Here is a 26,275-nt window from a genome sequence, read left to right on the forward strand (position 1 = left end):
ACTTTGTCAAATGCCTTTTCTTCATCAATTAATAAGATCCTGTGGTTCTTTTGTTTTATTTATCTGATGGATTACATTGATTGTTTTTCTAATGTTGAACCATCCCTGCATACCTGGCATGAATCCCACTTGGTCATGGTGAATTGTTTTTTGATATGTTGTTAAATTCTATTGGCTTGAATTTTGTTGAGGATTTTTGCATCTAAGTTCATGAGGGATATTGGTCTGTAATTTTCCTTTTTTGTTGTTGTTATGTCTTTACCTGGTTTTTGTATCAGTGTTATGTTGGCTTCACAGAATGAATTGGGGAGTATTCCATCCTTTTCTATGCTCTGAAATACCTTTAGTAGTAGTGGTGTCAACTCTTTTCTGAAAGTTTGGTAGAATTCTCCAGTGAAGCCGTCAGGGCCAGGGCTTTTTGGTTGTCGTTGGGAGTTTTTTAATTACCTCTTCAATCTCTTCTTTTGCTGTAGGTTTATTTAGTTTTTCTACCTCGGTTTGTGTTACTTTAGGTAGGTAGTGTGTTTCTAGAAATTTGTCCACTTCCTCTTGGTTTTCAAATTTGGTGGAGTACAATTTTTCATAGTATTCTGTTATGATTCTTTTAATTTCAATTTGGCCTGTTGTGATATCACCCATCTCATTTCTTATTTAGGTTATTTGCTTCCTCTCCTGTTTTTCTTTTGTCAGTTTGGCCAATGGTTTATTGATTTTGTGGATCTTTTCAAAGAACCAGCTTATGGTCTTGTTAACTCTTTCAGTTGTTTTTCTCTTCTCTTTTTCATTTATTTCTGCTCTAATTTTTATTATTTCCTTTCTTTTGGTGCCTGTGTGCTCCTTTTGCTGCTTTCTTTCTATTTGTTCGAGTTGTAGGGTTAATGTTTTGATTTTGGCCCTTTCATCTTTTTGGATGTGTGCATTTATTGTTATAGATTGATCTCTGAGCAGTGCTTTTGCTGTGTCTTAAAGGTTCTGGTAGGATGTGTTTTCATTCTCGTTCGATTCTGCAAATTTCCTTATTCCATCCTTGATTTCTTCAATAACCCAGTAGTTTTTGAGCAAGATGTTGTTCAGTTTCCATGTATTTAATTTTTTTTCCTTGTTTTTTCTGTTATTCATTTCTACTTTCATGGCTTTATGGTCAGAAAAGATGCTTTGTAATATTTTTAATGTTTTGGATTCTGTTAAGGCTTGCTTTGTGGCCTAATATGTGGTCTGTTCTAGAGAATGTTCCATATGCACTAGAAGAGAAAGTATGCTTGGCTGCCGTTGGGTGGACTGTTCTGTATATGTCTGTGAGATCAAGTTGGTTAATTGTGGCAGTTAGATCTTCCGTGTCTTTGTTGAGCTTCTTTCTGGATGTTCTGTCCTTCACCGAAAGTGGTGTGTTGAAGTTCCTACTATTATTGTGGAGCTGTCTATTTCTTTTTTCAATGCTGTTAGAGTTTGTTTTATGTATTTTGGAGCCTGCCATTGGGTGCATAAACATTTATTATGGTTATGTTTATGGTTATGTCCTTATGACCCTTTAATCATTATATAGTGTCCGTCCTTATTCCTTGTGGTGGCTTTTGCTTTAAAGTCTATTTTGTCAGAGATTAACGTGGCCATTCCTGCTCTTTTTTGATAGTTGCTTGCTTGATATATATTTTTCCATCCTTTGAATTTTAGTTTATTTGTGTCTTTGAGTCTAAGGTGTGTTTCTTGTAGGCAGAATATAGACGGATTGTGTTTTTTTTATCCATTCTGCCACTCTCTGTCTCTTTATTGGTGCATTTAGTCCATTTACATTCAGTGTGATTATTGATAGGTATCAGTTTAGTGCTGTCATTTTGATGTATTTTTATAGTTTCTTTGTTCCCCTTAATTTTCTGTGCTGTCATTTTTCTTTATTTTCTTTCAATCGTTTTTATTGATTTTGTTTTTGCTGAATCTATGTTTTCCTTCTTTTTTATTGTGATATGTAGAATTGCTAATTTCCTTTGTGGTTACCTCAATATTTACCTCTATTTTTATAAGTTTAAACCAATCTTTTTTTTATCACGTGACTTCCTGTCCATATGAAAGCTCTGTGATTACACAATTAGTCCTTCTTTTTTCTTTTAATGTTGTCATCTTTTACATAGTCATGTCTCTGTTTCCCTATTTTCCGTGTTTTAGCTTTGATTTTTTTTGTGTGTGTGTGACTTCCCTATCTTGGTTGATATCTGGTTGTTCTACCCTGTGTTCTAGTCTTGGCTTTTTATCTGATGTTATTGATTTTCTAACTGGAGGACTTTAGAATTGCTTGCAGATTTGGTGTTCCTTTAACTTCTGTTTATCTGGAAACGCCCTAATTTTGCCGTCGTATTTGAGAGGCAGTTTTTCTGGATACATAATTTTTGATTGGCAGTTTTTGTCCTTCAAGGCTTTACATATGTCATCCCATCGCCTTCTTGCCTGTGTGGTTTCTGCTGAGTAGTCAGAGCTTAGTCTAATTGACTCTTCTTTGTAAATGACTTTTTGTTTATCCCTAGCCACTCTCAAAATTCTCTCTTTATCTTTGGTTTTGGCAAGTTTGATTATAATATGTCTTGGTGATTTCTTTTGGGGTCTACCCTATGTGGGGTTCAATGAGCTTTTTGGATAGATACCCTCTTGTTTTTCACAAATTCTGACTTCCATTGCCTCAGTTCTGCTCCTTTGACTTTTTATTGACTTCACTAATTCTGAAATTTTATTGTTAATCTTTTGGATTTCTATTTGCTGTCTCTCTATGGATTCTTGTAGCCTGTTAAATTTGTCTTTAAACTCTTGTATAACCTTTTTAAGTTCCTCTGTTGCTTTGTGTGTTCCTTGGTTTGTTCTGCATTTTTTCCTGATCTCTTGAAGAGTTCTGTATATTAATCTTTTGAACTCTACCTCCGGTAATTCCAGGACCTTATCTTCCTCCAGGAGGTTTCTTGGTCCTTGTTTCCTTGCTGAAGCCATCATGGTCTACCTCTTTATGTGATTTGCTATTGACTGTTGTCTCTGAGCCATCAATAAGTTACTATATTTATTTTATGTTTGCTTTTTTTTTACTATGTCCTAGCTTCTTGTTTTGTTTTGTTTTGATACGCCAAATTGGCAGATCGTGTGAGCTACTTTGCTTATTGTTGTCTTTGAAGCTGTCATGCCCTGTCACCAGGTGGTTAGAACTGCTACTAGGTGTGTGAGCCCAGGAGTCTGTTTACTTTTCTTGTGTGGATTCAACTCAGGTGTCCAAGTCATTGGTAACTGAGTGTGTGGTGCAAGATCTCATCTACAGTCCTAGACATCGGGGCTATGTAGGGATGATTGGAGTAAGCACAGTTATCTGGCTGCAGTAGGCGGTCATATGCTGAGCAAGTTAGGGGGCTAACAGCTCTCCCTGAGTGCCTAGGTAGAAGGCATGTCCCTGTTCCCTAGAGCTCATAGGTGGGTGGGTTTTGCAGCTAGACTTTGGGCACCCAGCGCTGTTGGCTGTAAGGATTAGGATGCACCACTTGCTCTCACACCCCTGTTGTAGGTGGCTAGGTGGTGTGGGTGGAGCCACCAGTCCTTCGGCCCCTGGTATAGGTAGGTAAGGATCCTGCTTAATGGGCAGGGTGGTATCAAATGTCAGGAATCTGCCACTCCCCCTTAGCTCTTGCAGCTGAAAATAGGCTTCAGGTATATTCCCTGTTGTACTATGCTAATGAGGGCCTATACTGTTGAAATGGGCTCACACAGGTCTAGGCAGGGATAAAAGGCATTCAAAGCCTGTGGACCCCTTATGCCTGTACCTAGGCAAAGGGCTGAGCCTGCCTTGAGGTCCCAACTTAGGAGAGCTGGCTGATTACTTTTTTCTGTATTTTTATTTGTTAATTTGTTCCCTCTCCAAAGCCAGCAGAACAGCTCATGGCATGTGATGGGACCCATTTCCATCCCAGGGGGCATGGCAATCACTGAAGCCACCCTAGGGCTAGAGCAGAGCAGGAAGTGGATAGGTAAATGGGACAGAGGTAATTCCCAGAAGGAAGAAGGGTTTTTTTGATTCTGCACAGTAGGTTAGACGGTTGGACTTAACTTTCACAGATCTAGTGTTGCTTTCCCCTGGTTTTGCAGGCTTGTGCAGACTCTTCACCACTCAGTTTCTTCCGGTGTGGAAAATGCACCCTGAGCACTACTGCTTGCCTTAGCCCATGCGTGTTGGCCAATCCAGCCTGTAGGGTGCCAGCCAGGTCAGGTCTGGCAAATCCTCACTACTTCTGAAGCGTCTCTCCCTTCCCCTGCCACTCAGTCCAACTCTTCAATTTTATCTTTGATGTTCAGGACTCCTAGATTGTCATATATAATCAATTCACTTGTTTTTTCCTGTCTGTTGTAAGAGGGACCACAGGAAGCATCTGACTATTCTACCATCTTGGTCCCACCTATCTAGTTACAAAATGTTTTTGTCATCCTCAGAAGAGATTAAATAGTCCCTCTCCATTTCCCCCTCCCTCCAGCGCCTGGTAACTGCTACTCTGATTTCTGTTCTCTGTGGATTCAATTATTCTCAATACTTCATATTAATGTATACAATAGGTGACTTTTTGTGTCTGGCTTGTTACATTTAGTATATTTTCAATGTTCATCCACATTGTAGCACGTGTCAGTGTTTCACTCCTTTTTATAGCTGAATAATATTCCATTGTATGGATATGCCATAATTCTTTATCCACTGATGGACATTTGGATTGTTTCCACCTTTTGGCTTCTGTGGATAGTGCTGCTATGAACATTCATGTACAAGTTTTTGTTTGAATATAATTAGGAGTGGAATTCCTGAGTAATATGGTAGTTCCGGAAACCCTGACGGCATAGCGGTTAGGTGCTGTGGCTGCTAACCAAAAGGTCAGCAGTTTGAATGCACCAGGTGCTCCTTGAAAACTCCATGGAGCAGTTCTGCTCTGTCCTATAGGGACACTATGAGTTGAATTGACTTGACGGCAACAGGATTTATGGTAGTTGCATGTTTAACTTTTTGAGGAACTGCCAAACTATTTTCCGCAGTGGCTACACTATTTTACAACCCCACTGTCTTAATTTTCTAGTGCTGCTATAACGGAAATACCACAAGTGTATGGCTTTAACAAACAGAAATTTATTCTCTTATGGTTTAGGAGGCTAGAAGTCCGAATTCAGGGTTCCAGCTCTAGGGGAAGGTCCTTGACTCATTTCAACATCTGTGGGCCCAGCTTTCCTTGGAAATCTCTATGTTGCTTGTCATCAATTGTCCCCTAGGTCTAGGAGGTTCAGTGCATGAAACCAGGGTTGAAAGGACACACTTTTCTCCTTCTCTCTCTGCTCGATTTTCTCTCCTTTTATCTCTTGTGAGATAAAAGGTGATGTAGGTCACACCGCAGGACCCCGGGGAAACTCCCATTACATCGGGTCAGGGCTGTGACCTGAGTAAGGGTGTTGCATCCAACCCTAATCCCCTTACAACTGATTGGCTGATTGCATCAGATCACATCATGAGGAATGATTATATCATTACATAATTGCCAAACCACTGAGAATCATGGTCCAGACAAGCTGACACATATTTTTGGGGGACACAATTCCATCCATGACACCCACCGTCAGTGTATAATTGTTCCAATTTCTCCGCATCCTGAGAGCTGTTTTTTTCCATTTTTTAGTTTTATTTTTTATTAAAGCCGTCCTAGTGAGTGTGAAGTAGAATCTCAGTGTGGTTTTGATTTGCATTTCCCTGGTGGCTTATGATGTCAAACATCTTTTCAGGTGCTTGTTGGCTTTTTGGTCCCTTTTTATATCCTTGTTGTGGCTGAGTGGCATGGGGTGCACAGCTTCTCAGGATAGTTTCCTGGGAAAATTCTGCACAAGTAGATCTGACCCTAAAATTTCACATCTATTGTATCCCATTGTCTCAATCAAAATTTAACCTTTAACATCCTGTTATACATGGTGTGGGGTGGAGAAGCAAAGAGAATGACGGAGATATGGAGCCAGATCCTAACCCACCTCCCTATTGTTTGAGCAGTGGTTTTCTGTTACTTGTGGTCTAAGGCAGCCTGATACTGTACCCCTAACCTTTCCCATCAGCTCTGCAGTTTCTCTGCTAAACAGCTGCATACTACAGGGTTTTCAAAACCACATAACACATTACCCAAAACTCAGTGGCTGAAAACAACACACATTTATCATCTCAGTTTCTGTGGGTCAGGGATGTGATTGCAGCTTATCTGGGTGGTTCTGGCTTAGGGTCTCTTGCGAGGCTGCAGTCAAGGTATCAGCCAGGCCTACAGCCACCTCAAGGCTTCACTGGAGGTGGATCCAAGTCCAAGCTAACTCATAGGGCTATTGGCCAAATTTATCAATCCATTGCTGTGTGGCTCTGTCCATAGCTTGCTTTCAAACAAGGGAACTGAGAGGAAGAGACAGCCCCCAAGAGAGAAAGTCACATTATTTAATTTATCCTCTAATTTCAGAAGTGACATCCTATCTCTTCTGCCATCCTTACAAGTGAGTCACCAAATCCAGCCTACACTCACTGGGAGGGGATAGGATATGAATACCAGGAGGTGGGGACACTAGGGGCCATTTGAGAGGCTGCCTGCAAAAAAGACCTTCAGATTGGAGAGAATTACTTCTTTGTACAATGGACAGTGATTGCTCAGAAAAGAAGTAGAATCTGAACAAAGTATCAGACTTCATAAGGATTAAGGTAAATCAACCAATACATTTGTCTTAGTTATCTAGTGCTACTATAACAGAAATGCCACAAGTGGATGGCTTTAACAAACAGAAATTTGTCTTCTCACAATTTAGGAGGCTAGAAGTGTTACCGAGGGCCCTTTCCTTAGTTGAACCCAACTGGATTCACGCCACCCAATAAGACTATTGAGGCAACCTGGAGTCACACAAGGAAATTTATTTTGCCAACAGCTAGCAAAAGGAGACAGTAAGGGTTAGAACCTTCAGAGAGGCTGTCTTTCTCATTTGCCTAAGAGCCAAATATGTAAGGGTTTCAACAAGGAGAGGTCTGGATGTTTATTCATGAGGTTCTGGGGTGGAGGGGAGGGCGAAGATTTCTGAGGACGGGTTGGGTTATGCAAATACAGGTGCACATGCAGGATTTCTTCAAGATGGAAGTCCTCTGGTCCCCCTTGACATAACTCATTACGGGATGTGAGGCAGGTGCACTGGGTCCCTTTGTCACATGGGCCCCTTCAGCAAGCACGAACGGGAAAGAAAAACAGTGGTCACTTTTACTTCTTTTTCACACACTCTGCAACTGTGGAGTCCTGCAAGATCTACATGTTAAAGTTTATTTGCAACATTTCAGTTTGTTCCACATTTTGCCCCACAGGGCCTGTGTATTCTGTTCTACTCTCTAGGAGGTGGGTTGTGGTTGCACCTGATTGTTTATTCCTCTCTGTGCCCTGTTCACCTCCCCCCGACCCCCGACCCCCCAGCCTATGTGCTGGGCAGGGGGCGGGGGCGCCAATCCGCCCTGCTCCAGCCTAGTCCTTTCTCAGAAGTCCAAATTCAGAGTGCCAGCTCTAGGGACAGGCCTTCTCTCTGCCAGCTCTAGAGGAAGGCCCTTGTCTCTTCTGAGCTTCTGCTCCTGAGCAATCTTCATGTGGCTTGGCATCTTTCTTGCCCCATCTCTGCTTCTTTAGTTTGCATGTTTAATGTCCTTTTTATCTCAAAAGAGATTAACAAAACACACCCTACACTAATCCTGCCTCATTAACATAACAAGGACAACCCATTCCCACTTGGGACTATAACCACAGGCACAGAGGTTAGGATTTACACCCGTTTTGGAGGGTGACACAATTCAACCCATAACAACATTCAAACATACCACGGCAGGAACAGTATTCTCACACTCTGACCTGAGGTGGACTTGTGACCCAGACCTTGCCTGTGAAAACATGGCATCCCTCTGGTGGACAGTTACTGGTTCCAGATCAGGTTATCATGACCCAGATCAGCTAATCGGTGGTAATTCCACAATCTTTCTTCCAAGGTTGCCAAGCTGGCAGAAGGGATGCCTGGAACTTCTAAGTGACTGCAGTTGCCATTATGTGAGGCCTGCCTGAGAGTGAAGTAGACACAGAGGAAAGAGTCAGACACAGAGCCGGAGAGGGGGGCAGACAGGCTCGTGATAGCAGTGTCTGGGGGGTACCTGAAAAAACAACTACAATAAAAATACAGCTGCTGTGGAGTCGGCTGCAACTCATGGTGACCCCAGGGGTGTCGGAGTAGAAGCGTACTTCACGGGGTTTACTGTGACTAATTTTTCGGAAGCAGATAACCAGGCCTTTCTTTAGAGGTGCCTCTGGGTGGACTTGAACCCACAACCTCTCAGTTAGAAGTTGAGCACATTAACCATTTGCGCTACCCTGGGACTCCACGCAACTAAACCCAAGCTGGGGGGCAGCGGTGGTTCTGTGGTAGAATTCTTGCCTTCCATACAGGAGACACCTCAAGCGCAGTCTGTCATGGGTGCTATTTCTGTTTCATTCCGTTGTGTCCCCATAAGTTGGGGGCTGACTGGGGGGCAGCTAACAAAGAACAAAATCTGAAGCTATTTCAGTCCTTAGATTTTTCAGGTATATTAGCTAATAATCTTTTTCTGCATACATCAGTTAGGGTAGGGCTTCTTTCATTGGAACTCAAAGGGCTCTGATAAACTCAGGGTAGCATCCCCAACCTCCCCAGCCCCACTATTTCTGTCCTGCAATTGCCTAAGGAATTGGTAGGCAATATATGCTACTGTATGCACCAGGGACACCTGGGACAACCTGAATCACCATCCCACTTCCAACCAACTGCATTGATTTCCTTTCTGTCATTTTATTTGTTCTTTCCTGTCTGGCACTCGCTAGTACAGCTGATGTTAGCACAACCATTGCTAAACCAAACAGACGCTGCCAGCACATCTCCCTGAGCCTCAAGGGCTATAAAGGGAAGTTGGACCCTATGGGACAGTAGCCCCTCTTCTAGCCTGACCGTCTTAGTCATCTAGTGTTGTTACAACAGAAACATCACAAGTGGATGGATTTGACGAAGATAAATTTATTTCTTCACAGTAAAGTAGGCTAAAAGTCCAAATTCAGGGTGTCACCTCCACAGGAAGACTTTCTCTGTCAGCATTCTCATCAATCTTCCCCTGGACTAGGAGCTTCTCCACACAGGACCCCAGGTCCAAAGGACGCACTCTGCTGCCAACACTGCTTTCTTGGTGGTATGAGGTCTCCCTGTCTCTCTGCTCACTTCTTTCTTTTATATCTGAACAGAGTGCCTCAGGGCATAATCCAGTTTATAGGTTGAGTCCTGCCTCACTAACACAACTGCTGCCTAACCTCCCTCACTATTATCATAGAGGCAGCATTTACAATATAGGAAAATCACACAATATCAGGAATCATGGCCCGGCCCAACTATACACAATTTTGGGGGGACATAATACTGACTATGGTCTTGTCCAACTGAGCAACCTGCTGGGCATTCCAGTCCTTTGGGGCATCTATGGGACTGGCTTCTAGCAGCAGTACCCTGAGCTACTAAAACTGTGTTACTTGTGGCATTCATTGATAAATTTGCTTCCACATTCATTCAACAAATATTTATAGCCCGTTCTGTATCTGTAAACAAAACAGACCCAAAAGGCAATTATTCCTGCCCTATGGATCCTAGGCAGGGTAGGGGTGGGTAGATGGAAGAGACAGATAATAAACAATAAGCATGATAAATAAATCACAGAGTATATTAGAAGGTGATCATTGTTATGGAAAGAAATAGTGCAAGCTAAGAAAGACCAGGAGGAGGGCAGGTGGCAATTTCAAATAGGGTGGTCAGGGTAGTTCTCATTGAGATGGCATTTAAGCAAAGATAACAAAGTGCGATAATTAGCCATGCATTCTAGAGAGAGGGTCCAGCCAGTGCAAAGGCCCTGTGGCAGAAGCCTGCCTGCCTTGTTCAAGGAAGAGCAAGAAGGTCAGAGTGAGCCAAAGGGAAAATGGTAGGAGACGAGGTTGCAGATCCTGTGGGCCTTGTACCCCACAGTAAGGACTTTAGCCTTTACTCTGAGTTACATGGGAAGCCACTGGAAGGCTCTGAGTAGAGGAGTGACATGATCTAACTTTCATTTTTTAAAGGCCAGACTCCGAATACCTAGGAGGTAGAGCTGACAGTCTCCTGACAAATAGATGTGGGATGTGAGAGAGGTACAAGTCAAGGAGGACACCAAGGTTCTCACATTTTTTTGGCCTGAACAACTGGAAGGATGGAGTGGCCATTGAGAGGTGAAGCCTGTGGGAGAAGCAAATTTTAGGAGAAAGATCAGGAACCCAGGTTTGGACATGTTAAGATAGAGATGAATTTTAGATATCCAAGCAAGATGTCAAGTAGGCTGCTGAATAGAGGAGCATGGAATTCAGGAGACAGGTCTGTGCTAGGGATAAAAATTGAAAGCCATGGTAAAAAGACTTGCCTTCTCTCTCTGTGGAAACCCTGGTGGCTAGTGGTTAAGCCCTATGGCTGCTAACCAAGAGGTCGGCAGTTCGAATCCACCAGGCACTCCTTGGAAACTCTATGGGGCAGTTCTACTCTGTCCTATAGGGTCGCTGTAAGTTGGAATCCACTCAATGGCAGTGGGTTTTTTGGTCTTCTCTCTGCGCCTAACAAAACCTCACTTAGTCAAGCAGGCTTCTCAGGTTCTGGGAATTAAAAACGAGATTTACTTTTGTTGGGGGAAATGCCAGTCAATTTCACCAATTAGAACCCTGCCTTTAAAATCAATGCTGGTTTGACGACTGCAGTGAACACGGTGTTCCAAGAAGACTGGGAAACTAGGCCTGACAGTGTAGCTCTGGCCTTCAGCCTAACGGGTCTCTCCTTGCCCCAGCATACTAGAACCCGCACTGCCAGGCTGCTCTCTTACAGGCCCCCACCAACCCTCCCGTGACCCACCTCCAGCTGGGTAAAAGATCTGTTCCCTGGGAAAGAGTTCACCTCCTACCTACCCAAGAGCAGGAAATGGCTGACAATGGCCAACTACTCACATTTACACAAATGGCAAAAATAAGCTTCACCGCCTGAACAGGCGGGCTAGGGCCACTAACCCCAAAGAAACCCTGCTGGTGCCATGGTGGGGACGAAGAAGGGCTGATGAGAGGGCTGCGACGCCTCCACCCGGGAGAAAGCACCCAGTGAGGAGGCCGGCCATCTGGAGGCCGCAGCGCACAAACAGGGCCCCCCGCTACTCCCGCCCCTACCGACCCCGAAGTAGAGCACCGGGAGCACTGCTAGCGGCATGGGACCTCAGCAGGCCGCGCCGCACCGCCAGGGACCCCTCCCTTCTAGCCTGCGTTCACCCTCCCCCAGGGCAGCCCGAAGGGCACAGAGCACAAGGCGAGGGGCTCGGGACCTCCGCAGGCTCGCGAGTCTAGGACCCCAGAGGCCCTCATCCTTCCGGTCAGGGAGCTGCCACCGCCCATCCCCTCCCAGAGCCGGGCACAGGGCACGGCCCGGGGCCCAAGAGCCACTTTTCCCGTTCGCTTGCGATGCCCCTTGCACTCTAGCCCCGGAGCAGGGTGCACGGCTACAGCGAAGGGTCCGGGCACCACCGCAGCTCGGGACTTGCTGACCCGGGGGGAACCCCTCTTGCCCGCGCATGCTTCCTCCTACTCCGGGATAGGGCACCCCGCGAGGGGCCCGGGACCACTACCAGCCGCGGCGCGCCGCCGGGGGTCCCTCCCTTCCTCTCGTGCACGGCCCGCCCCAGCCCGCCCCAAAGCCGAGCGCTGGGCACTGGTTGAGAGGCTCCGACTCCCCAGGCCCAGCGCGCGGCCACGACCCCTCCTCAGCTTGCTCGGGCCTGCGCGCCCCTATCCCTGGCACCGCCCCGCGAGAGAGGCGGCCAATCAGAGCCGGCTTCCGCCCCCGCCCGCAGACCCGGCCTCCGCTGCTGGGCCCCGAGGCTGCTCCGAGAGCTCGAGCTCGGCGCCCCGCATCAGGTAAGGAGGGCGCTGGGAAGCGGGGTCTCGCGCGCTGCCTGCATAAAGCCCTCAGTCCGGAGCCTAAAAACAGATGCTGCGGGGAAGTGTGGCCCTGGCCCGCCGACCTAGCGCTGCCTGCGCGGCCGGCCTGGTGCGCGGTGGGCGCGGTCTGCAGGCTCCGCGGGCCGAGGACCGCGGCGTGCCCGGCCCAGCGGGGGCTTTCTCATGTAAGAAAAGACAGACGTACGTTTTATAAAATTAAATATGTACTTAATTAAAAAAAATTTTTTTTTATGGTTTCAGTCTTTATGTAGATTTGTATTTCTTACATAACTGGGCTGTTGTGTGCATTCAGCATAGTTTAGGCGACCTGGGCGAGCGAGGGGTTTAATCCAGGCGTCTGGGACGTGGAGGCTGAGAGCTCGGCCCTGGCAATCTGGGAACGTGCTGGTGTCGAATTCAGGTCCACCCGAGCAAGTGACTTAACCTCTCTTAGCTTCACTTTACACTTTGAAAAATAGAAAATTTTACGTATTTCATAGACGTTGTGAGAATTACATGAGTTAACGTTCTGTGAAGTGCACTGCATATATAAAGTGCTGAAAATGTGGCTAATAGTTTATATCTTCCTTAAATAGTAAAGTTTGTGACATCATACAGTATATACTATTTTGGATATTTTTCAAATATTTTTAAATGATATTTTTCATTTAATATTATATGATGAATTTTTCATCGTATACTAGCTATGTGGTCTTGGGCACATTGCCTAACCTTACTTCCCCCGTTGCCGTCGAGTCAATTCTGAATCATAGTGACCTTATAGGACAGAGTGGGAACTGCCCCGTAGGGTTTCCAGGGAGCGGCTGTTGGATTCAAACTGCTGACCTTTTGGTTAGCAGCCAAACGCTTAACCACTGCACCACCAGGGCCCCACACAGCCTTACTTAGGGCCTCAGTTTTCTATCTGTAAAATGGGAATAATACTACTACTTAATCTGGTAGGATGATTGTGAAGATTAGCTTTGAACAGGGCTTTCAGCATGGTAAGGATTCAATAAAAGTTAGCTGTCATCATCGTTTACAGAGCAGTCCATTATGTGCTGAAATATCTTTTCCATAATGAACGAAATTTCCATAGTATTAATTCCAAGAAGTGAAATTGTTGAGATCAAGGCTAGTGATATATAGTAGTAATTTTTTCCCAAAAGTCATGTTGATGAATATGGAGACCCCTACTCTTCTTACAAAGAGCCCTGGTAGTACAGTGGTTAAAGATCTCCACTGCTAACCGAAGATCAGTGGTTCCAACCCACGAGCCACTCTGGAGGAGAAAGATGTGGCAGTCTACTTCGGTAAAGATTTACAGCCTTGGAAACCCTGTGGGGTGGTTCTGCTTTGTTGTGTAGGGTGGCTGTGAGTTGGAATTGACTCAAGGGCACACAACAAAAACAGTTTTCCTTAGGTGATACGTTCCAGAAAAACAAGAACTGAAGTTAAACAGTACATGTAAAAGTTATTAAGGGAGGTTCTATAGCCAGAAAGCTAAAAAATATGACACATGCTCCAATTATACTTCAACTTCTAGGAATAATCTTCAATATTTTCCCATTATTTCATGTATGTTCTTTTTTTTTTTTCCTTTCTATTCCATGCCATCCAATTAGGATCTGATTAAAGGCAGATTTGCCACTTTGGGGCACATCTGTTAATATCCATCTTTGTTCTAATTGTATTTAGTTTTTGAGATCTACACTTCTTATCTCTCCCAATCATTTCTATAAAAGAAGGGTAAAGTGGTAAAATACTCAAATTGCACAATCTACGAAGTTAGAGGCAGCACTGCCCCAGAACTTTGAACTCGTGGGGAGTCCCACCATTCTGGAGCTGGGAGTGTTTGGTCTCTAGTTCTAGGAAAGTCCCAGCTTGATGCAGAAGAGGTCATTTAGCAGGGTCACTGTGGAATTTCTGAAGGCTGGGCCAATGATGTGAGAAAAGGGCCTTTGTGGTACACGCTTCTAGAATTATATGAAAGTACATGTTGTACCGTTCTTGACCAAGACATGGTACAATTTTTTTTTTTAATTTTTGCTAACTTGTTGCAAACATTTCTATTTCTGTTGACAGACATTTTTCTTACGGTCAGCTACTCACCGAACTGTAAAGCAGCAGGACATTAAATGTTAATTAGTATCTGTGTATAATGAGATAATCAGTCATCTGAAGGGTGGGCATGCACATGTCCCTGAATATGTCTGTTTACCTTTGTTTTGCCTGGAAATGGAGAAGATTGTTTGGGCCTCAGGATTTTAATTTCTTCTTTTTTTCCTCTCTTTTTAAATGTACACCCACTGATTTTGGAACCAACACTTTTTTTCAGAAGAAAACAGAAGACAGTTCAAAGGTTTTGTCTTAGCTCTCTTCCTCCACCTCACAGGTAAGGACACTTGTGCTGTTAACAACTTTCTTAAGATATTGCCTAAATAGATAGTATCTAAGCCTGGCCTAAGGCAAGAAGCCTGATTCTATAATTTCACAGAGATATTTTTTCACTTTGATGGACACCGAGGGGAACATGCCTCACTCTGCATAGTAGCCACACTGGCCCTTCTGGTTTCCCTGGGAACTCCTGAATGTGTGGCATCAGGGAGAAAGCTTCTGTGGTCTAGCCAGAACACCTCCTGCTCACTCTGTGTCTTGGTTATCTAGTGCCGCTGTAACAGAAATACCGCAGTTGGATGGCTTTAACAAAGCGAAGTTTATTTCTTCAAAGTAAAGTAGGCTAAAAGTCCGAATTCAGGGTGTCAGCTTCAGGGGAAGGCTTTTCTGCTGTCAGCTCTGGAGGAAGGTCCTTGTCCTCAATGTTCCCTGGTTGAGGAACTTCTCAGGCACAGGGACCCTGGGTCCAAGGATGTTCTCTGCTTCTGGTGCTGCTTTCTTGGTGGTATGAGGTCCCCCTGTCTCTCTGCTCACTTCTTTCTTTTATATCTCAAGAAATTGCCTCAAGACACAATCTGATCTTGTCGGTTGAGTCCTGCCTCACTAACACAACTGCTGCCAGTCCTCCCTCATTAACATCATAGAGGTAGGATTTACAACACGTAGGAAAATCACACAATACCAGGAATCATGGCCCAGCCAAATGAATACACACATTTTGTGGGGGTACAGAATTCAGTCTATGACACTATGGTACTTTTAAGACATTGGAGCATATCTGTTCTGTCCCTAGGAAATAGTGTGCATGCATGTGTCCATTCCCTCACCCTCCCTAGTATTTCAGGGACTTGGATTACATGATCGTATGCATCAGTAGTGACAGATGGTATGTCAAAGAATAACAACTCTCACTCTGTCAAAATAAAAGTAAAGAGATTTATTGAAGGAAAAGCACAGTTCGAACCAGGGACACATCCAGTTTCACAAAGTGAAACCAAAAACTCCGACGGGAAGGCCAGTGAGTGGTTTAGATATATGCATACAAGGGACTAACAGTGGAATCTTCTGATTGGCTGTATGTGAAGCAGTTGCATGAAAAATCATGAATATATTAAGCAGTTACTGGAAAAACCATAAATGTTCTTAAATAGATTGTTCTTCACATTTGATTGGTTAACATTTAGTTTGAGCAAGTAATTCCTGGTACAAAACCGATATAATTTTTGAGAGCAGTCTACACTGAGCAGTAAATAACAAAATGGGGCTCAGCCTACCCCTTGGGCAGAAGTCTTTCCTATGCCCAGCACCTAGAATTTTGGGACTCTTGCACAGGTATATTTAAGACTTTTGAAACAAGCTGATATTTAGCCATGTACCATGGAATTTAAAAGGTAAGAGAAACTTTATTATTAATCTTATTGTCCCTTCAAATTAAGTTTTAATCAGATAACAGTGATACCAGCTTGGAAGCTTTTCATTAATGTACAGTATATAGTTTTTCTTTTTCTTTTGGTTCTGCTAATTATTAGCTGTGTGGTCTTTCTTTTAAATTTTACTTGTTGAGAATATACACAGCAAAACATTCATCAGTTCAACAGTTTCTACACATACAATTCAGTGACATTGATTACATTCTTTGAATTGTGCAACTATTCTCACCTCCCTTTTCTGAGTTATTCATTCTCCATTAACATAAACTCCCTTTTCCCTAAGGTTCTTATCTAATCTTTCGAGTTGCTATTGTCAATTTGATCCTATGTGGATAGTTCTTAAAAGAGCATAATGCTCATGGCAGACATTTTTACTAGTTAAACTATTGTTTGGTTTTCAGAAGAGTTCAGGAGATATTTTTGGTTTAAGGTGTAAAGGTTATCTCAGGGCAGTAGTTTCAGGGATTCACCCAGCCTCTATGGCTCCAGAAAGTCTAGAGTTCATGAGAATTTGACATCTAGTTCTGCATTCCTCCCCTTTTGATGAGCGTTCTTCTATAGAATCTTGGATCAAAATGTTCAGTAGTGGTAGCCGGGCACCATCTAGGTCTTCTGGTCTAATATCAAAGAAGGCAGCTGTTCATGAAGGCAATTAGCCATACATTCCATTCCCTCCTCCTCTTCCTGACACTGCTTCTTCCTCTGTTGCTCCAGGTGAATGGAGATCAACTCTCATGCCTTGGTTGCTACTTCTAAGCTTTTAAGACCCCAGACACTGTGCAGTGAACTGGGAAGTAGAACAGAAGCGTTAAACATGTTACTAGACCAATTAACTGGCAGATCCCATGAAATCATGACCCAGAACCTCCAAACAAGGAACCAAGTCCCATGAGGTATTTGGTGGTGCATAAGCAGCCTTAGCACCTATTCTTTTTTTTTTTGTAATGTGGCGAAATATGTATGACACAGCTTTTGTCAGTTTGTTTTACAAGTGTACAACTTATTGACAGCACTTACAATAATCAACTGTGCAAAAAAAGAAAGAAAAACCTATTGTCGTCAAGTTGATTCTGACTTGTAGCGACCTTATAGGACAAAGTACAACTGCCTGATAGGGTTTCCAAGGAGTGGCTGGTGGACTCAAACTGCTGATCTTTTGGAGCAGCCGAGCTCTTAACCACTGTGCCACCAGGGCTACATTGACTGTGCAGCCCTACCCTTAATGTGATTTTTTTCCGGCACTGTAAACCAAAATTCAGTACTCCGTAAGCAATAATCCCGCCTTCCCCCTCCCTCTCGCCCCTGATAACTGCTAATAAACTTTTGATTCTGTGTATTTGTCTTTTCTTATCTTTTTATGGAAACTCTGGTGGCGTAGTGATTAAGTGCTACGGCTGCTGACCAAAAGGTCAGCAGTTCAGATCCACCAGGCGCTCCTTGGAAACTCTCTGGAGCAATTCTGCTCTGTCCTATAGGGTCACCAAGAGTCGAATCGACTTGACAGTAGTGGGTTGGGTTTTGTCTTTTTATGTAAGTAAAGTTGTACAGTATGCCCTTTTGTGATTGACTTATTTCATTCATCATAGTATTTTCAACCTCAGTCCTTAACGTAGCATGTATCGAGACTTTGTTTCTTCTACTGGCTGAGTAATATTACGTTGAATATATGCGTCACATTTTGTTTGTTCATTTATCTGTTGATAGTCGTTAGGTTGTTTCTACCTTTTGGCTATTGTGAATAGTGCTGCAACGAACGTTGGTGTACAAGTCTCTTTTCAATTCTCTGCATTCAAGTCTTTTGGGTATATACGTAGGAGTGGAATTGCTGGGTCATACGGTATTTCTATTTTAGTTTTTTAAGGAACCACCACACTGTTTTCCACAATGGCTGTACCATTTTGCCTTCCCACCAGGAATGGATAAGGGTTCCAATTTCCCCACATCATCACTAACATTTGTTATTTTCTGTTTTTTTTTTTTTTTTTTTAGTCTTATTCATCCTAAACACAAAAAACAAACCAAACCCATTGCCATCAAGTCAATTCCAACTCATAACGACCCTATAGGACAGAGTAGAACTGCCCCATAGCGTTTCCAAGGAGTGGCTGGTGGATTCAAAGTGCCAGCCTTTTGGTTAGCAGCCAAACGCTTAACTACTTGCTCCACCAGGGCGTCTTAGTGGAAGTGAAATGATATTGTGATTTTGATTTGCATCTCTCTGATGGCTAATTGACACTGAGCATCTTTTCATGTGCTTAGTGTCCATTTTAGTGTTTTCTTTAGTAAAATGTCTTTAAGTCCTTTGCCCTTTTTATGGGTTGGGTTATTTGTTTTTTTGTTGTTAAGTTGTTCAGGTTTTATGTATGTTTTGGTTATTAGATTCTTATTGGCTATGTGGTTTCCAAAGATATTCTCTCAATTAGTAGCTTGTCTTTTTGCTTTTTTGGTAAAGTCTTTTGATTAACAAAAGTTTTAAATTTTTGTTAGGTTCCATTTATTTATTTATCTTTTACTGTTTGTGCTTTTGTTATTATAGATAATTCATTGTTAAAAGCTAGGTCTCACAGCAGTGCCCATGTATTTTCTTCTAAGAATTTTATGGTTTTAGTTTGCACATTTAGGTCTTCAGTCCATTTTGAATTTGTTCTTGTGTGTGGTGTGAGGAGTGGATCCTGTTTCATTTTTCTGTCTGTGGAAATCCTATTTTCCCAACACCACTTATTGAAGAGACTCTCCCATTAAACAGACTTAACATCCTATCGAAAATCAGTTTATCATAGTTGTGTGTTTTTATTTCTGAACTTTAAATTCTATTCTACTGGTCTGTGTGTCTGTTGTTACACTAGTACCAGGCTGTTTTGATTACTGTAGCTCTATAGTATATTTTAAAGTCAGGAATAATATGTTTTAAAGTCAGGAAGTGTGAGTCCTCTTCCTTTGTTCTTCTCTTTCAACATAGCTTTAACTGTTTGAGGGCTCTTGCCATTTCCTATAAAGTTGAGAATTAGTTTTCCCGTTTCTGTCAAGAAGGCTGTTGGAAATTTTGATTGGGATTGCATTAACTCTATAGATGGCTTTGGGTAATATTGACATCTTAACAATTTCATGTCTTCTAATCCATGAACATGGAACATCTTTCCATTTTATTTGTCTTCTTTAGTCTCTTTCAGCAGTGTTTTATAGTTTTCATTGTACAAGTCTTTCACATCCCTGCTTAGATTTATTCCTAGATATTTTATTCTCTTAGATGCTATTGAAAATGGAATTGTTTCCCTCATTTCCCTTTCAGATTTCTCATTGCTGGTGTATCGAAACCCAACTAATTATTGTTTGTTGACATTGTTCCCTGCAACTTTGTTAAATTCCCCTATTAGCTCTAGAAGTTTTCTTGTGGACTCTTGGGGGTTTTCTTCATATAGGATCATACCATCCTTAAAAAAAAAAAAAATGAATAGAGATAAAATTTCATTTCTTCTTTTCCAATCTGGATACATTTTATTTCTTGTCTTACTGCTCTGGCTAGGATTTCTAATATAATATTAAGTAGAAGTAGTAAGAGTGGGCACCCTTGTCTTGTACCTGATTTCAAGGGGAAAGCTCTCAGTTTTTCTCCATGAAGTATAATGTTGGCTGTTGGCTTATCATCTATGCCCTGAATCATATTGAGCCATTTCCCTTCTGTTCCAATCTTGCTTAGGGTTTTCATCAAGAAAGGTGTTGGGTTTTATCAAATGCTTTTTCTGCATCCACAGAGATGATCATGCGGTTCTTTTACTTTGTTCTGTTGTGTGTTACGTTTATTGAATTTCTTATGCTGAACCTTATCTGCATTCCTGGAATAAATGCTGCTTGGTAATGGTGTATGACTCTGTTAATAGGCTGTTGGATGCTGTTCATTCGTGCAAAAAAATGTCTGAAGATGATATCTCTGTGGCAGGGGGGATGCGTTGCTTAACGTGTTTCTTTGAGTTACGAACAAAGGACCACATTCGATGCTGGCTCTGCCGTACAGTTAAAAACCTGAATGCTGAGCTCCCAGCAACAAGATTATATCTATACAGAGATTTCAAAAGTACTGATACCTTGCATTGTTCCACAAAGGAATTAAGGTCGTTTACAACAAAATCACAAAAAATAGTAACAAATATGTATAAAATAAATATAACCAGAGATTGGGAGTAGAGAAAATGTAAGAATAGGAAATAAGTCCAGGGGAAAGAGGAATAAAAGCACTGTCCAGTAGAGATGAAACCATTCTTTATTTGTGCTGTCCATAAGAGTACTCACTAGCCACATGTGGCTGTTGGACACTTGAAATGTGGCTGCTGCAACTAAGGATCTGGGCTTTTATTTTATTTTAATTAATTTCAATTTAAATAGCCACGTGTGTTTAGTGGCTACCTTATAAGACCATGCAGGTCTGTATTGTTTTTGTGGTCAAGCCTCAATGTCTTCAGAAACTAAAACTTGCTCAGTTACATAGTTCTTGTAATTTAAAAGTAAAATATACTGAGTGACTTCATTCATTCATTCCCAAATATTAATGGCCTTGAAGGAGGCAGAGCCTTTCTTGATATTCAATTATATGAAGACAAATTTCTGTGCTTTATTATTAGGACACCCTGATATATTGTGGTGTGAAAACCTATTCAGCTGAGGACTTGGACATTTGAAGCTGGAAGAAATGGAGCCAGTAATATGGCATAATTTATAATTTTTTAGAGTTTTGAATATTTATATGTGTTAACCAGACTTTATAGAAAAAAAAATTTTAAGTATATAGATAAGCAGAAAGAAACTAAATCATTAAAAGTTTTACCACTCAGAGACATAATTACTGTTAATATTTTGATGCATGAATTTCCAGACTATATTCCCGGGTAGTCATTGTATTTTCCAAAGTACCTGGCTCCCCCCCATTGGGAGGGAAATCCACTCTGGGAACTGGGGTTGCTTTTAGCCTTTCCATCCAGCCTCTCAGGCCAGTACCTGCTACCATCTGAGAAGGTCACCTTCTCCCTAACCCTTCCCCATACTCTGCCAGTGGCCTGGCTTTGGAACAATGATTGTAGGTATCTGAGAGAACCTTTCAGCATGACAGTAAGAGGAGGAAGGTCACAGCTGTAGTTTACTCTGTCGACATTTGGGCCTGTACTTTGTTGTGGGGGCTATGCTGTACATTATAGTACATTTAGCAGCATCCCTGGTCTCTACTCACTGGATGATAGTAGCATACTCTTCCCCCCACCCCCAGTTGTGACATCAGAAAGAGAACCACTGGATTAATAAAATCACTCAGTTATTGCTGACATGCTCTAAAGAGTTTCAGATTTGCATGAGGGAGACAGATGGAAAGAGAGGCATCACATAAGCTATTGTTTAGACCTGGCTGTACCACTAATTTAGCCTGAGATTTTGGTGGGCGAGTGCATCTCAGGATCCTGATAGGAAAAAGCACAAAAATGAAAGGAATTTTTTAAAGGGAGTATAGAAGAGTGCGGGAGCCCTGGTGGCTGCTAACCAAAAGGTCAGTAGTTCAAATCCACCAGTTACTTCTTGGAAACCCTGTAGGGCAGTTGCACTCTGTCCTATAAGGTTGCTGTGAGCTAGAATCGAGTTGATAACAATGGATTTGGTTTGGGCTTGTGGAATCCTTGGGTGATGCAAATGGTAACACACTGGGCTGCTAACCAAAAAGCTGGACGTGCAAGTCTACCCACAGGTACCTTGGATGAAAGGCTTGGTGATTTGCTTCCAAAAAATCAGCCATTGAAAACTTGGTGGAGCACAGTTCTACTGTGACACACATGGGGTTGCCATTAGTCAACTCGATGACAACTGGTTACTGGTAAAGAAGAGTGGGCAGGATTGGAGAACCAGCAGGTGGTGGTGAGACATTTAGGGAGGAGAAACAGTGAGAAGCCCTCACTGCGCCTCAGTCTGAAGGGCCAGAAGAGCTGTGTTACCAGAGCTTGGCGAGAGCTGGTGCTCTGGAAGAGGGGCTGCCCTCCAGGGCTGCTGTGGCCATACCAGAATGCAGCCACTGCCAGGCACTTCAGGAATAAATACCCCAGCATCTCTCTTCCTCCCACCCCTCCTCCATTGGCCAAACCCACGTGGGAGCTGCAGGGTGAAGGGATGGGCAGAAAGGGAGGAGCGTGACTTGGGGGCTCCGGAGAGGAGGATGGAGAACCACTGTCAGCAAGTGATCTGACATCTTTGTGCCTCTGCAGAATGAGGGTTTGGGGGTACTACTTCTTAAGGGATTCTGTGGGATAAAGAGAGATCCATTAAAAAAAAATCTTTTTTTTAATATAAGCACATACAAAATGTAGACCACTGCTGCGTTTGACCTCTAGCCCTGGTTTTGTTGCAGTAATGTCAACTCCCTGTTTTTTAGTTAATGCTGGGTTTCTTTAAGTTTTCTTAGTCCTTCATCTTCCAACTCACTTGTGCTTTTTGGTGTTCTAAAACAAATATTTATTGGTGCTTGAGTAAATAGTTGGGCATTTTATATATACCTTACACCTGTACGAAATGATTTGTAGCTTAACTGTTTCCCTTTTTCTGTCACAGAACCTATAGTATGAAACCTCTGAGTTTCAAAGGGCATTCGTGGTCCAGGTTCTCACCTGATATTTGGCAATTTGCAGCCTCTTTAAAAAGTCACACAGGAAAACAAAACAGTGAAAGAATACAATTCACTCAGAGTAGAGAACAAAATGATTTACATAATTAATAGCAAGGACACAAGTAACACATTGTGAAGTCTTGCTTGTAAAAAATCTTGACTGATCTGTTACGGAAAGAAAGAAATCTTCCTGTGGAGCTTTAAACGCACAATTATTGGGCTTTTAAATGTTAAAAACAACAGTTAGACCCACAGATATTTTGCTTGGATTGCTTTAGCTTCCCACTTTAAAAAAAAAAAAAATCCACTTTAAGCCGTACTATATTCACCTGTTCCAGCATTGCATGGTTTCCTGTAGCCCTTGGCCAGAAAGAATGAGATTTCAGAAATAAATAGGGACGACCAAGGTTATGCCCAAACCTTTTGAGGATCAGCACCTAAGAACAGGCACGGGAAACCAGTGTCCCGCTCCCAGCCCGGTTTTGAAATTGAGTTGCCCATTGTCCTACAATTATTTGAGTTAATTAGCGCTTTTTTAAAACGTGGATATACTCTTCCAGGTTTAGATATACTAGTTGTTTATACTGTAGTTTAACTTGACCCACATTATCTTATTTTTCTCCCATATACCAAGATCACTTTCAGTAAAAGGTAGCAGGTTTTGATATGGCGATGAGGAAGAAGAGAAAGGACCTGTCGTCACATGGGGCAGTTGGGAGGTATTAGGAAGACAGGGGAAGAGAGTGGCTTTTGTTCCTGGAGATTGCCAATGAGAAGCTTGACCTGTTCAGCAGTTTTGTGCCTGGGGCCTACGTACCATCAGCTGCACTGGCTTGGAAAACCTGAACCTTGCCCTAGGTCACTTGTGCCGCCTATTCCCAAGAGAACCAGAGGAGAAGCTAAGAACATTCAGTTAACCAAGCCAAATAGCAAGAAAGTTAAACCAAAAGGGAACAAAAAAGTAAAGTGGGTTAGAATCATAGCATGTCAGAACTGAAAGAGCTTGGGGATCCTGTAAGTTTATCCACCCCTTTCTTCTATTTAAAGGTGCAGAAACCAAGACACGAGACCTTGTGCCCTGGCCTGGATTACACAGTGGATGTCCGCACCAGCTCTAGAATTCTGGTCTCTTGAGCCACAGGCAGGCTTGTTAATGCCCAGAGGGACAGCTAGTCTTTGTGTGCCTGAGCACATTGTGTTTTGGGGTCAAAGCAAATAAAGGCTCAAATCCAATAGTGTTTAGCAGACCTGGGGCAGTAGGTGCGGCAGAAGGAGAAACCTGCTTTAAATCGCTTCCAGCAGATTATTTATGCAAAGATATTGCGTTTTTTTTCTTTTAACTTTCTAGTGAACCACCAGTGTCATTTGTCATTATGCAATAACTCAGGAACTGAGTCAAGATTTATTTATTTTTTAAAAAAGTGTTTGGTCCTGTAGAGGCACAGCATATTTCTGAACGGGAAAGCTTATGAATTCACCCTAATTTAGTTTATAAATTTGATGCACTTGCAAAGTCCCAGTAGAATTTTTTTTAACTTAACAATGATATTGCAAAAACTAGTCTGCAGGCCTAAGCAAGCAATAATAGATAAGAGAATCCTGAAAAAAGATTAATGAGAGAATTTGAACTAACCCAGACCCAGTGCCTTCAAGTCGATTCTGACTCATAGGAAAAACATACGAGGGTAAGTCAAAAAGTATTGGTACTAGGATTTCAGTTAGTACATGCATGGGTTTATTCCAAACAAAACATGTTTAAACATGTCTCTGTGAGCAGTGGATGGCTGCAGACAAGTTCTCCCATTAATACACTTGTCTTAATCTCCTTAGGCTGCCTTCAAAAAAAGGGACACTTTCTGTGCCATGGAAAATAACAATTTTGAGGTCAGGGCTGATAGCACATTTTTAACAAATTTGAAGGATACCTTCCCAAATCGTTGAAGCTTTACACCAAGTTTATGGGAATGCTGCCTGTGATGGTTAAGATTGTGGGTTGACTTGGCTGGGCCATGATTCTCAGTGTTTATATGTGATCACTCCCATGATAGGATCTGTTGTGAGTAGCCAGCCAGTCAGTTGAAAGGGAGTTACCTTGAGGGCATGACCTGCATCTGAATCTAAGCAGGTGTTCTAGTTTTTTGCTCGCTCTGGATCCTGTGGCTACCATCTGTTCGTCTGACCTCCCGTTCTTGGGACTTGAGCTCTCAGCTTGCCTGCCTGTCTAGGGATTCGTTGATCTTCACAGCCTGTGAGCAAGAGCCCTGCTCTCCGACCTTCTGATCTTGGGTTTGCCAGCCCCTGCAGGTACATGAATCCAAGGAGCCTCTATTCTGATCCATGGACTGGGGACATACCAGCCTCTACAGTTGTGTGAGCTGTTTACTTGATATAAACCTCTTTCTGAATATATTTATATGCTTTACTAGTCTTGCTTCTCTAGAGAACCCAGCCTCAGATATTGCCCCTCATAAAACAGTTTTTAGATGGATCAAGCATTTTAAGGAAGGTCGGGAAGACTGCAAAGACGAGCCAAGAGAGGGAAGACCGCTCAGAAGGTTACGGCACCTGTGTTTTTTGAGATTCCAAAGGGGTACTCTTGATAGTTTTTTTTCGAAGAGCACAGAATGATCACAGGGGCTATTGTGAAGAAGTTTTCTGAAAATTGAAAACCGCATTGGTGAGAAAAAGACCAGGAAGGTTGTGCCAAGGAATTTTTTTTCTATCATGACAACGCACCTGCTCATTCTTCGAGGGTAGGAAGGGCTGTGCTAGAGAATTTTGTTGGGAAATCTTACCCCATCCACCCTACAGCCCTGATGTTGCCACTTCAGACTTCTTTTTATTCCCAAAACTCAAAGGACATTTAAAAGGAACACAATTTGAGTCCCTAAAGGATGCCAAAACTGCCATTTTGATATGGTATAAATCGAAGAGTGCAGGATTCTTTGGGGAAGGGTTAGAGAGATAAAAATCCCGCTTTCAAAAGCACGTAGAGCTAGATGGAGGATATGTCAAGAAACGATAGCGTCACATTTTGATATTTTTTATTAATAAAGTCTTCTATGATTTTACTGTAAAGCTGCAATATAAACAATGTGTTATAGGCATGGGGATAGAGGTTGATAACACAGACGAGAAAATGAGAAAAGGAATAAATATATTCAGACCAAAACCAAAAAACCGGTAAGAGCTCCTGGCAGATTCGAACTGCCGATCCTTTGGTTGGCAGCTGTAGCACTTAGCCACTACGCCACCAGGGTTTCCAGTATATTCAGAAGAATTTAATTTAAGTATGGACTCACTCACTGGTGGTGCAATGGTTAAATGCTCAACTGCTAAACAGAAGGTTGGCGGTTTTAAACCCACCAGCCGCTCGGCAGGGTAAAGATGTGGCAGTCTGCTTCTGTAAAGATTTCAGCCTTGGAAACTCTATGGGGCAGTTCTACTCTGTCCCGTAGGGTCGCTATGAGTTGGAATGGGCTTGGCAGCAACAGATTTGGTTTTTATTTTTTATGGACCCCTGGAGGGATGAAATATTCAGTAAATGATGTGGAAACAACTTATTAACTATTTGAGAAGACTAAAGTTAGATCTCGTCTCATGCTATATACCAAAATACAGTTTGTTGTTAGGTGCCATCAAGTTGGTTCCAACACATAGCGACCCTGCATACAACAGAATGAATGCCTGATCCTGCGTCTTCCTCACAGTCCTTGCTATGTTTGAGCCCGTTGTTGCAGCCACTGTGTCAGTCCATCTTGTTGAGGGTCTTG

The 26,275-nt window shown here is 42.7% G+C and overlaps 1 protein-coding gene across 2 annotated transcripts in view; it reads left to right on the forward strand.

The window, feature by feature from the left end:
- Positions 1–11,939: 11,939 nt before the first annotated feature.
- BLVRA (biliverdin reductase A) overlaps positions 11,940–26,275 on the forward strand; it is a 49,126-nt gene continuing 34,790 nt past the window's right edge. The window contains exons 1-2 of one of the 2 annotated variants that reach the window (XM_049893454.1): positions 11,940–12,020; positions 14,386–14,439. The gene's annotated coding sequence lies outside the window, so the exon portion shown is untranslated. Of the gene's footprint in view, positions 12,021–12,047; positions 12,230–14,382; positions 14,440–26,275 lie in introns of those variants that run through there. The other variant, XM_049893455.1, reaches the window with a different exon arrangement.

The sequence above is a fragment of the Elephas maximus genome, chromosome 8, assembly GCF_024166365.1.
Source record: "Elephas maximus indicus isolate mEleMax1 chromosome 8, mEleMax1 primary haplotype, whole genome shotgun sequence".
In the NCBI taxonomy this organism is placed as follows: domain Eukaryota; kingdom Metazoa; phylum Chordata; class Mammalia; order Proboscidea; family Elephantidae; genus Elephas; species Elephas maximus.